The sequence below is a fragment of the Bombina bombina genome, chromosome 3, assembly GCF_027579735.1.
Source record: "Bombina bombina isolate aBomBom1 chromosome 3, aBomBom1.pri, whole genome shotgun sequence".
Taxonomy (NCBI): domain Eukaryota; kingdom Metazoa; phylum Chordata; class Amphibia; order Anura; family Bombinatoridae; genus Bombina; species Bombina bombina.
Window position 1 is genome coordinate 502714537 of NC_069501.1, and position 13220 is coordinate 502727756.

At 40.5% G+C, this 13220-nt stretch overlaps 1 protein-coding gene across 1 annotated transcript in view; it reads right to left on the reverse strand.

Moving 5' to 3' along the window:
* The window catches only part of SFT2D2 (SFT2 domain containing 2), a 267916-nt gene that overhangs the window by 196514 nt on the left and 58182 nt on the right, over nucleotides 1-13220 (reverse strand). The gene's annotated exons all lie outside the window — the stretch shown is intronic.

The following is a 13220-nucleotide window of genomic DNA, read 5'->3' on the forward strand; positions in this document are numbered from 1 at the left end:
AAATTCTATGGATTCTAAAAGAATGCCAAGAAAAAGGATGAGAAGAACACCAAGAAATGTAAGTCTTCCAGACTCGATAATATATCTTCCTAGAAACAGATTTACGAGCCTGTAACATAGTATTAATTACGGCGTCAGAGAAACCTCTATGACTGAGAATCAAGCGTTCAATCTCCATACCTTCAAATTTAAGGATTTGAGATCCTGATGGAAAAAAGGACCTTGCGATAGAAGGTCTGGTCTTAACGGAAGAGTCCACGGTTGGCAAGTAGCCATCCGGACAAGATCCGCATACCAAAACCTGTGAGGCCATGCTGGAGCTACCAGCAGAACAAACGAACGCTCCTTTAGAATCTTGGAAATCACTCTTGGAAGAAGAACTAGAGGAGGAAAGATATAGGCAGGATGATACTTCCAAGGAAGTGACAATGCATCCACTGCTTCCGCCTGAGGATCCCTGGATCTGAACAGATACCTGGGAAGCTTCTTGTTTAGATGAGAAGCCATCAGATCTATTTCTGGAAGTCCCCACATTTGAACAATATGAAGAAATACCTCTGGGTGAAGAGACCATTCGCCCGGATGTAATGTTTGGCGACTGAGATAATCCGCTTCCCAATTGTCTATACCTGGGATATGAACCGCAGAAATTAGACAGGAGCTGGATTCCGCCCATACCAGTATTCGAGATACTTATTTCATAGCCAGAGGACTGTGAGTCCCTCCTTGATGATTGACATATGCCACGGTTGTGACATTGTCTGTCTGAAAACAAATGAACGACTCTCTCTTTAGAAGAGGCCACGACTGAAGAGCTCTGAAAATCGCGCGGAGTTCCAAAATGTTGATTGGTAATCTCGCCTCCTGAGATTCCCAAACCCCTTGTGCTGTCAGAGACCCCCATACAGCTCCCCAACCTGTTAGACTTGCATCTGTTGAGATCACAGTCCAGGCCGGAAGAACAAAAGAAGCCCCCTGAACTAAACGATGGTGGTCTGTCCACCACGTCAGAGAGTGTCGTACAATCGGTTTTAAAGATATTAATTGTGATATCTTTGTATAATCCCTGCACCACTGGTTCAGCATACAAAGCTGAAGAGGTTGCATGTGAAAACGAGCAAAGGGGATCGCGTCCGATGCAGCAGTCATAAGACCTAGAATCTCCATGCATAAGGCTACCGAAGGGAATGATTGAGACTGAAGGTTTCGACAAGCTGAAAACAATTTTAGACGTCTCTTGTCCGTCAGTGACAGAGTCATGGACACTGAATCTATCTGGAAACCTAAAAAGGTTACCCTTGTCTGAGGAATCAACAAACTCTTTGGTAAATTGATCCTCCAACCATGTTCTTGAAGAAACGATACAAGTCGATTCGTATAAGATTCTGCTAAATGTGAAGACTGAGCAAGTACCAAGATATCGTCCAAATAAGGAAATACCACAATACCCTGTTCTCTGATTACAGACAGAAGGGCACCGAGAACCTTTGTAAAAATCCTTGGAGCTGTTGCTAGGCCAAACGGCAGAGCCACAAACTGGTAATGCTTGTCTAGAAAAGAGAATCTCAGAAACTGATAGTGATCTGGATGAATCGGAATATGCAGATATGCATCTTGTAAATCTATTGTGGACATATAATGCCCTTGCTGAACAAAAGGCAGAATAGTCCTTATAGTTACCATTTTGAATGTTGGTATCCTTACATAACGATTCAATATTTTTAAATCCAGAACTGGTCTGAAGGAATTCTCCTTCTTTGGTACAATGAAGAGATTTGAGTAAAACCCCAGCCGCCCCTGTTCCAAAACTGGAACTGGCACAATTACTCCAGCCAACTCTAGATGTGAAACACATTTCAGAAATGCTTGAGCCTTCACTGGATTTATTCGGACACGGGAAAGAAAAAATCTTCTTGCAGGAGGCCTTATCTTGAAGCCTATTCTGTACCCTTGTGAAACAATATTCTGAATCCAAAGATTGTGAATAGAATTGATCCAAATTTCTTTGAAAAATCGTAATCTGCCCCCTACCAGCTGGGCTAGAATGAGGGCCGCACCTTCATGTGGACTTGGGAGCTGGCTTTGGCTTTCTAAAAGGCTTGGATTTATTCCAGACTGGAGATGGTTTCCAAACCGATACTGCTCCTGTAGGGGAAGGATCAGGTTTTTGTTCCTTATTGTGACGAAAGGAACGAAAACGATTAGCAGACCTAAATTTACCTTTAGATTTTTTATCCTGTGGTAAAAAAGTTCCTGTCCCCCCAGTAACAGTTGAAATAATAGAATCCAACTGTGAACCAAACAATTTATTACCTTGGAAAGAAAGGGAAAGCAAAGTTGACTTAGAAGACATATCAGCATTCCAAGTTTTAAGCCATAAAGCTCTTCTAGCTAAAATAGCTAAAGACATATACCTGACATCAACCCTAATGATATCAAAGATGGCATCACAAATAAAGTTATTAGCATGTTGAAGAAGATTAACAATGCTATGAGTATTATGATCTGTTACTTGTTGTGCTAAAGCTTCCAACCAGAAAGTTGAAGCTGCAGCAACATCCGCCAAAGATATAGCAGGTCTAAGAAGATTACCTGAACATAAGTAAGCTTTTCTTAGAAAGGATTCAATTTTCCTATCTAAAGGATCCTTAAAGGAAGTACTATCTGCCGTAGGAATAGTAGTACGTTTAGCAAGAGTAGAGATAGCCCCATCAACCTTAGGGATTTTGTCCCAAAACTCTAATCTGTCAGATGGCACAGGATATAATTGCTTAAACCGTTTAGAAGGAGTAAATGAATTACCCAAATTATTCCATTCCCTAGAAATTACTTCAGAAATAACATCAGGGACGGGAAAAACCTCTGGAATAACTACAGGAGGTTTAAAAACTGTATTCAAACGTTTAGATTTAGTATCAAGAGGACCAGATTCCTCTATTTCTAATGCAATTAAGACTTCTTTACGTAAAGAACGAATAAATTCCATTTTAAACAAATATGAAGATTTATCAGTATCAACCTCTGAAACAGAATCCTCTGAACCAGAAAAATCATTATCAGAATGATGATGTTCATTTAAAAATTCATCTGAAAAATGAGAAGTTTTAAAAGACCTTTTACGTTTACTAGAAGGAGGAATAACAGACATAGCCTTCTTAATAGATTTAGAAACAAAATCTCTTATGTTAACAGGAACACCCTGAATATTAGATGTTGATGGAACAGCAACAGGTAATGGAACATTACTAAAGGAAATATTATCTGCATTAACAAGTTTGTCATGACATTCATTACAAACAACAGCCGGAGGAACAGTTACCACAAGTTTACAACAAATACACTTAACTTTGGTAGATCCAGCATCAGGCAGCAATTTTCCAGAAGTATCTTCTGATTCAGGGTCAATCTGAGACATCTTGCAATATGTAATAGAAAAAACAACATATAAAGCAAAATTGATCAAATTCCTTAAATGACAGTTTCAGGAATGGAAAAAATGCCAATGAACAAGCTTCTAGCAACCAGAAGCAAATAAACAATGAGACTTAAATAAAGTGGAGACAATAATGACGCCCATATTTTTTAGCACCAAAAAAGACGCCCACATTATTTGGCGCCTAAATGCTTTAAGCGCCAAAAATGACGCCACATCCGGTGACGCCGACATTTTTGGCGCAAAAACGTCAAAAAAATTACGCGACTTCCGGCGACAAGTATGACGCCGGAAATGACAAAGACATTTTTTTGCGCCAAAAAAGTCCGCGCCAAGAATGACGCAATAAAATGAAGCATTTTCAGCCCTCGCGAGCCTAACAGCCCACAGGAAAAAAAGTCAAATTTTAAGGTAAGAAAAATTGATTATTCAAATGCATTATCCCAAATAATGAAACTGACTGTCTGAAATAAGGAATGTTGAACATCCTGAATCAAGGCAAATAAATGTTTAAACACATATATTTAGAACTTTAAATAAAAGTGCCCAACCATAGCTTAGAGTGTCACAAAAATAAGACTTACTTACCCCAGGACACTCATCTACATGTAGTAGAAAGCCAAACCAGTACTGAAACGAGAATCAGTAGAGGTAATGGTATATATAAGAGTATATCGTCGATCTGAAAAGGGAGGTAAGAGATGAATCTCTACGACCGATAACAGAGAACCTATGAAATAGACCCCGTAGAAGGAGATCATTGAATTCAAATAGGCAATACTCTCTTCACATCCCTCTGACATTCACTGCACACTGAGAGGAAAACCGGGCTCCAGCCTGCTGCGAAGCGCATATCAACGAAGAATCTAGCACAAACTTACTTCACCACCTCCATGGTAGGCAAAGTTTGTAAAACTGATTTGTGGGTGTGGTGAGGGGTGTAATTTATAGGCATTTTGAGGTTTGGGAAACTTTGCCCCTCCTGGTAGGAATGTATATCCCATACGCCACTAGCTCATGGACTCTTGCTAATTACATGAAAGAAATATAAGTTTCAACTGAAAGATAACAAAATCCTGGTCAGAGAGAATCTCATTATTAGAAAACTAAAAAAAAATGTAGATAATTCCAGAGTGTACAAGGAAGCACAAATAAAAATAAGTCTTTAAACAAGCTGCAATAGAAAAGCATGTAAAGCTCTAGAGAAAAAGTAATCTCAAATAATTCCATAAACAAAGGAAAGAAAATCTCAGTCGAAAAACCTCCAAAACACCCATACATAAAGGAATTGTCCAAGATTAGAAGGTAATAAAGCCTTATTTAAAAAAAACAGGCAAAGAGTATAGGACTAAATATACATAAATCTTCCCATCGGAAACAAAATTAAATATTTCAGATGTTAAAAATCACTAGACACAGTCATGGACATGATATCTATGTTAATAACAGCAGGAGGGACATTGATAGATATCCCTCACAGGGTGTAATGCTAAAAAAATAGCCACTAGATGGCAGTAGACATCAGTGAAATGCTGTGAGAAGAAGAGACCAGTTCTTTCAACGGAAGTAAAGAACAACGGTCTACACCGCAAAGAAAAATGGAGTATCCTACAAATAAGATCAGTGCCCCACATATGCTTAGTATTAACTAAAAGACATACACGCTATGTCTGAAAATAAAGCATATCGGTATATTGCGTTCAAAGCAGATCGTTAGATTGAGGTCAACTCGCTTCTTGTGTCAGACCTAGAAAGCTGTCCGATTCAGATAAACCGAGAGGAAGCGAGATACCTTAAACAGAGTATTCTCACAACGGTATCCAGCTAAGCGCGCCATGACACCGTCAATGGCAAGAAGAGTCGCAGAGCATCTGAGACTAAAATGGCGCCGCCTTCACCGGCTGAGATTAAACGTGTGCATATCAATCGCACTAAGTAAACTCATTTTAAAGGGCCATGATACCCAAATGTTGAAACACTTAAAAGTGATGCAGCAATGCTGTAAAAAGCTGACTAGAAAATATCACTTGAACATCTCTATGTAAAAAAGAAAGAGATTTTTCCTCAGTAGCCAAATCCCATTGTAAAGGACTTCTTAGCAGCAAATCAGTATGTCTGTCCAGGGACAGCTAAGGGACTGAGCCTCGTGCACTCATGTTATTTCCCTATTCAGTTTAAGGAAGTTTACTATGAAATCTCATGAAAGTTAAGTCAAATCTGATGAGATCACAGTAAAAGAGTTCATGACCTCAGCACTGTTGATGCTGATTGGCTGCTGTTTACACAGAACTTACTTTGCTGAGCTGAGGAAATTGTGAGGTAAAATATCTTCCTTTTTTACATAGAGATGCTCAGGTGATATTTTCCGTTCAGCGTTTTACAGTTATACTGCATCAGTTTCAAGTTATTTAGCATATGAGTATTATGTCCCTTTAAAGAAAGTCTAAGGTTGAATCAGAGCTACAGTAACAAAAGCCTTTATAAAATACCCAGATTAAGTAGGAATTCATTCCTAGAATCTGACACCTTAGGTATGGAGCCATGACAAATACCTCTGTCATCACATTACTCAGAGGTTCTTTCAGAAAATCTCCATATAGGATTGCACAGAACAGCAAGCAGAGACCTCCTTCTACTTATGTGATTAAATCCAACTTCTGTCTGACACGTAGTGAAAATGACTTACTAAACAGCCATAAACTCGTGCCTGTATGAAAGAAGCTGACATGCACAAGCTTTAGCTGCATGTGCTCTTATGTGTAAACTGAGGTGCCACCTCTGTTAAAGGAGACTTACCTGCATTTAAGAAGCCGAACATTAAATGCTTCATTTCCAAAATGCCTCTAAAATGGTCCCCAATAGTGTCTGCCCCCACTGAGGAATTAAAAGGCAAAGTGGCAAAAGTCCCCCACCCTTATGTGACCGCATTTCATAGAGGGAAAAAAAGGGATCAGGGACTTACCAGTCTTGCAGCCCCCGGTTTGACAGAAAAAAGTCTCATCCCGACAGGGACCTAGGAGCTTCAGCTGCAGGGCAGATACAATCTCCCAGGTCTGACAGCCTCACCCGACCGCTGACAGGGACCTGAAGATAAATCAGAGTAACCAACCCTGGATTTCTATATAGGGGATAGCGTACATTGTTAGAGGAGAAGCAAGGACTACCTCACCGACCTCCAACAGCGAATATCCCCCATTACTCATACTAAAGAGGATTGCATGGACATAGCATTGCCAAATCCTTGTTTACAGGGTTAAGGGATTAAAGATTTTTAACAATCACCTCAATATGAGGAAGATTAATTGTTTGAGTTCTAAATAATAAAAAACCCAAGACATGCTGCAACCCCGTGAGAAGAAAAAGTTCTCATTAAGAGAGAGAAATCATTATATAGATCCACGTACAGAAAATATGTACTCTACATAATGAAAACAGTTGCAACTATGAACACAAAAAACAAGTAAGCATTAAAATAAACATATTGAGATCAAAAAAATTACCCAATATGCAACAACAACAGACATACAGATAAGGAGAAAAACTTAAAGGGACACTGAACCCAAATTTTTTCATTTGTAATTAAGAAAGAGCATGCAATTTTAAGCAACTTTCTAATTTACTCCTATTATCATTTTTTCTTCGTTCTCTTGCTATCATTATTTGAAAAAGAAGGCATCTAAGCTTTTTTTTGGTTTCAGTACTCTGGACAGCACTTTTTTATTGGTGGATGAATTTATCCACCAATCAGCAAGGACAACCCAGGTTGTTCATCAAAAATGGGCCGGCATCTAAACTTACATTCTTGCATTTCAAATAAAGATACCAAGGTAATGAAGAAAATGTGATAATAGGAGTAAATTTGAAATTTGCTTAAAATTTCATGCTCAATCTGAATCACAAAATTAAATTTTTGGGTACAGTGTCCCTTTAAGTAATGAAGCAGATAAGAGGAAAAGGAATACGTATAATTTAATTCCTCTAAGTAGGATAAAACTTGAAAATCCTAAAACAGGAAAAACATTCCCCAATAAATTTTGCAAGAAAATTATCTGCAAAATTTTTAAAAGGGGTAATTGCATTGAATTTCCACAAGATAGCATCATATACTTAAAAATACCAGAAAATAATGTAAATTTCATAACAAAAACTTAGATTAAAGGAACAGTCTAGTCCAAAATAAACTTTCATGATTCAGATAGAGAATGTAATTTTAAACAGTTTTCCAATGTGCTTTTATCACGAATTTTGCTTTGTTCTCTAGGTATTCTTAGTTGAAAGCTAAACCTAGGAGGTTCATATGCTAATTTCTAAGCCCCTGAAGGCCGCCTCTTCTCTCAGGAAATGTTGACAGTTTTTCACCACTAGAGGGTGTTAGTTCATGTGTGTCATATAGATAACACTGTGCTCACGCACATGGAGTTTAGGTGAGCCAGCTCCGATTGGCTAAAATGAATGTCAGCGCTGTGGAATCTGTTGGCGCTCTACAAATACCTGATAATAATAATAATGTCTGTCAAAAGAACTGAAATAAGGGGGCAGTTTGCAGATGCTTAGATACAAGGTAATCACAGAGGTAAAAAGTTTATTTATATAACTGTGTTGGTTGTGCAAAACTAGGGAATGGGTAATAAAGGGATTATCTATCTTTATAAACAACAATAATTCTGGTGTAGACTATCCCTTTAAGTACATGAAATAGAGGATTAGATCAAATGAACCCACAATCACAAAGTAACAAAACACCAGAGATGTAATACAATAGTGAGCCAAAAAAACCCGTTCATGGCGGGAAGCGCTGACTGAACAAAAAACAAAAACAGAATTTATGTTTACCTGATAAATTACTTTCTCCAACGGTGTGTCCGGTCCACGGCGTCATCCTTACTTGTGGGATATTCTCTTCCCCAACAGGAAATGGCAAAGAGCCCAGCAAAGCTGGTCACATGATCCCTCCTAGGCTCCGCCTACCCCAGTCATTCGACCGACGTTAAGGAGGAATATTTGCATAGGAGAAACCATATGATACCGTGGTGACTGTAGTTAAAGAAAATAAATTATCAGACCTGATTAAAAAACCAGGGCGGGCCGTGGACCGGACACACCGTTGGAGAAAGTAATTTATCAGGTAAACATAAATTCTGTTTTCTCCAACATAGGTGTGTCCGGTCCACGGCGTCATCCTTACTTGTGGGAACCAATACCAAAGCTTTAGGACACGGATGAAGGGAGGGAGCAAATCAGGTCACCTAAATGGAAGGCACCACGGCTTGCAAAACCTTTCTCCCAAAAATAGCCTCAGAAGAAGCAAAAGTATCAAACTTGTAAAATTTGGTAAAAGTGTGCAGTGAAGACCAAGTCGCTGCCCTACATATCTGATCAACAGAAGCCTCGTTCTTGAAGGCCCATGTGGAAGCCACAGCCCTAGTGGAATGAGCTGTGATTCTTTCAGGAGGCTGCCGTCCGGCAGTCACATAAGCCAATCTGATGATGCTTTTAATCCAAAAAGAGAGAGAGGTAGAAGTTGCTTTTTGACCTCTCCTTTTACCAGAATAAACAACAAACAAGGAAGATGTTTGTCTAAAATCCTTTGTAGCATCTAAATAGAATTTTAGAGCGCGAACAACATCCAAATTGTGCAACAAACGTTCCTTCTTCGAAACTGGTTTCGGACACAAAGAAGGTACGACTATCTCCTGGTTAATGTTTTTGTTAGAAACAACTTTTGGAAGAAAACCAGGTTTAGTACGTAAAACCACCTTATCTGCATGGAACACCAGATAAGGAGGAGAACACTGCAGAGCAGATAATTCTGAAACTCTTCTAGCAGAAGAAATTGCAACCAAAAACAAAACTTTCCAAGATAATAACTTAATATCAACGGAATGTAAGGGTTCAAACGGAACCCCCTGAAGAACTGAAAGAACTAAGTTGAGACTCCAAGGAGGAGTCAAAGGTTTGTAAACAGGCTTGATTCTAACCAGAGCCTGAACAAAGGCTTGAAAATCTGGCACAGCTGCCAGCTTTTTGTGAAGTAACACAGACAAGGCAGAAATCTGTCCCTTCAAGGAACTTGCAGATAATCCTTTCTCCAATCCTTCTTGAAGAAAGGATAGAATCTTAGGAATCTTTACCTTGTCCCAAGGGAATCCTTTAGATTCACACCAACAGATATATTTTTTCCATATTTTGTGGTAAATTTTTCTAGTTACAGGCTTTCTGGCCTGAACAAGAGTATCAATAACAGAATCTGAGAACCCTCGTTTTGATAAGATCAAGCGTTCAATCTCCAAGCAGTCAGCTGGAGTGAGATCAGATTCGGATGTTCGAACGGACCTTGAACAAGAAGGTCTCGTCTCAAAGGTAGCTTCCATGGTGGAGCCGATGACATATTCACCAGATCTGCATACCAAGTCCTGCGTGGCCACGCAGGAGCTATCAAGATCACCGACGCCCTCTCTTGATTGATCCTGGCTACTAGCCTGGGGATGAGAGGAAACGGCGGGAATACATAAGCTAGTTTGAAGGTCCAAGGTGCTACTAGTGCATCTACTAGAGTCGCCTTGGGATCCCTGGATCTGGACCCGTAGCAAGGAACCTTGAAGTTCTGACGAGAGGCCATCAGATCCATGTCTGGAATGCCCCACAGTTGAGTAATTTGGGCAAAGATTTCCGGATGGAGTTCCCACTCCCCCGGATGTAATGTCTGACGACTCAGAAAATCCGCTTCCCAATTTTCCACTCCTGGGATGTGGATTGCAGATAGGTGGCAGGAGTGAGTCTCCGCCCATTGAATGATTTTGGTCACTTCTTCCATCGCCAGGGAACTCCTTGTTCCCCCCTGATGGTTGATGTACGCAACAGTCGTCATGTTGTCTGATTGAAACCGTATGAACTTGGCCTTTGCTAGCTGAGGCCAAGCCTTGAGAGCATTGAATATCGCTCTCAGTTCCAGAATATTTATTGGTAGAAGAGATTCTTCCCGAGACCAAAGACCCTGAGCTTTCAGGGGTCCCCAGACCGCGCCCCAGCCCATCAGACTGGCGTCGGTCGTGACAATGACCCACTCTGGTCTGCGGAAGGTCATCCCTTGTGACAGGTTGTCCAGGGACAGCCACCAACGGAGTGAGTCTCTGGTCCTCTGATTTACTTGTATCTTCGGAGACAAGTCTGAATAGTCCCCATTCCACTGACTGAACATGCACAGTTGTAATGGTCTTAGATGAATGCGCGCAAAAGGAACTATGTCCATTGCCGCTACCATCAAACCTATTACTTCCATGCACTGCGCTATGGAAGGAAGAGGAACGGAATGAAGTGTTGGACAAGAGTTTAGAAGTTTTGTTTTTCTGGCCTCTGTCAGAAAAATCCTCATTTCTAAGGAGTCTATTATTGTTCCCAAGAAGGGAACCCTTGTCGACGGAGATAGAGAACTCTTTTCCACGTTCACTTTCCATCCGTGAGATCTGAGAAAGGCCAGGACTATGTCCGTGTGAGCCTTTGCTTGAGGAAGGGACGACGCTTGAACCAGAATGTCGTCCAAGTAAGGAACTACTGCAATGCCCCTTGGTCTTAGTACCGCTAGAAGGGACCCTAGTACCTTTGTGAAAATCCTTGGAGCAGTGGCTAATCCGAAAGGAAGCGCCACGAACTGGTAATGCTTGTCCAGGAATGCGAACCTTAGGAACCGATGATGTTCCTTGTGGATAGGAATATGTAGATACGCATCCTTTAAATCCACCGTGGTCATGAATTGACCTTCCTGGATGGAAGGAAGAATTGTTCGAATGGTTTCCATTTTGAACGATGGAACCTTGAGAAACTTGTTTAAGATCTTGAGATCTAAGATTGGTCTGAACGTTCCCTCTTTTTTGGGAACTATGAACAGATTGGAGTAGAACCCCATCCCTTGTTCTCCTAATGGAACAGGATGAATCACTCCCATTTTTAACAGGTCTTCTACACAATGTAAGAATGCCTGTCTCTTTATATGGTCTGAAGACAATTGAGACCTGTGGAACCTCCCCCTTGGGGGAAGCCCCTTGAATAAAAAAACTACAGTTAAACACTAAAAAACTCTAAGCCATCTCCGTGGAGATGTTGCCTGTACAACGGCAAAGAGAATGACTGGGGTAGGCGGAGCCTAGGAGGGATCATGTGACCAGCTTTGCTGGGCTCTTTGCCATTTCCTGTTGGGGAAGAGAATATCCCACAAGTAAGGATGACGCCGTGGACCGGACACACCTATGTTGGAGAAAATGACGACTTCTAATGGGCATAGGTTTAACCACTGAGAGTATAACAGAACATGCGAGCCAGACCCTTTGTGTGCGTGCTCGAATCTGCTATCGCCAAAGTCCTCTAGTAAAATATCAGAAAGAAGACTAATCCCTCTAATAGTACTAAAGACAGACTACTGAGCGCATCGCTGCTGACTAACAGAGGCTCTCAAGGTAACCACCAACAATGGCTGTTCATACTACACACTGTAACTAAATCAGGACCCCTCTGCCTAAAAAACCACATGGAGCCAACAGCTACTCACTAACACGTGAATCGGTCTCTCTACCGAGACCATCAGAGTGAGGGGAAAACCTGACAGGATAAAGGCCACTGCAATTACTAACAGCCATAACCTGTGTCTAAAGACTCACCGGGCGCAATAAGTAACAGTGTCATAGACAGTCTGATCTCTCAAATAGCAGAAGGAGGGAAAATAAACACAACTGATAGTGTGTCCTTACAAATATAAGAACACCTCAAATATCCATACAAACACAGGGATAGAAAGCCTGGGTACTATCTATAGAATAGCCCAGCAATGTAGGCGGCAAAAATCCCTGTCCTTGGTAGAAAACCAGGTAGCTGCTCAGCCACAAAAAAAAAAGGACTTACCCTCCAGGGTCTTCTGCTGTGGAGCAGTCATAGCAGCTCCAGGTCTGTAAGCCTTATCCGACCGCTGACATGCACCTGAAGATACAAGAAAAGCAGAGTAACCAACCCTGGTTTTCTATATAGGGGTTAGCATAAGTAGTTGCAGTTAAAGTAAGGACTACCTCACCGACTCCAACAGCTAAATGCCACCATTACTCTTACTAAAGAGGATTACATGAACACAGCATTGCCCCAATCTTTGCTTGCAGGGAAAAGTACCCATTAAAGGATTAAATACTTGATTTTCTTCAGACACCTTCTTCGCACACCTCCTACGATGTACACAGGCATAGAATGACTAGGGATTGTGGGAAGTGGGAGGATACTTAAAGCCTTGCTGGGGTGTTCTTTGCCTCCTCCTGGTGGCCAGGAGGTGAATTCCTACTAGTAATTACAATGAATTTGTGGACCCTCCATGCCATTGGAAAGAAAGAAAAAAAGGTATATTCTTTGAACAGCACTTATTAAAAAAACAAAAAAAAGTGTAAAAGGCAACACCGCAATCTACCTAATTAACCCCTAAACCGCCATCCCCCCACAACGCAAAGTGTTACTCTAATCACTAAGCCCCCTAACCTAATACCCCCTAAATTAACTTCAATTACATCAAATAAAAAAAAAAAACTATAAAATGAATTAAAAATACAAAAATGTAAAAATCCTAATTTAACATTAAAATAAAAAATCATAACATTACATTAAAAAATACAAACCTAAGATTAAATTAAAAATCTAAGATTACAAAAAATAAAAAAAATCTAAGATTACAGTGATTAGATTAATACTTTGCATTGTGGGGGCGGATTTGGGGTAAATAGGGTAATTAGGTACTTTCCGTTGTGGGGTGGCGGTTTTG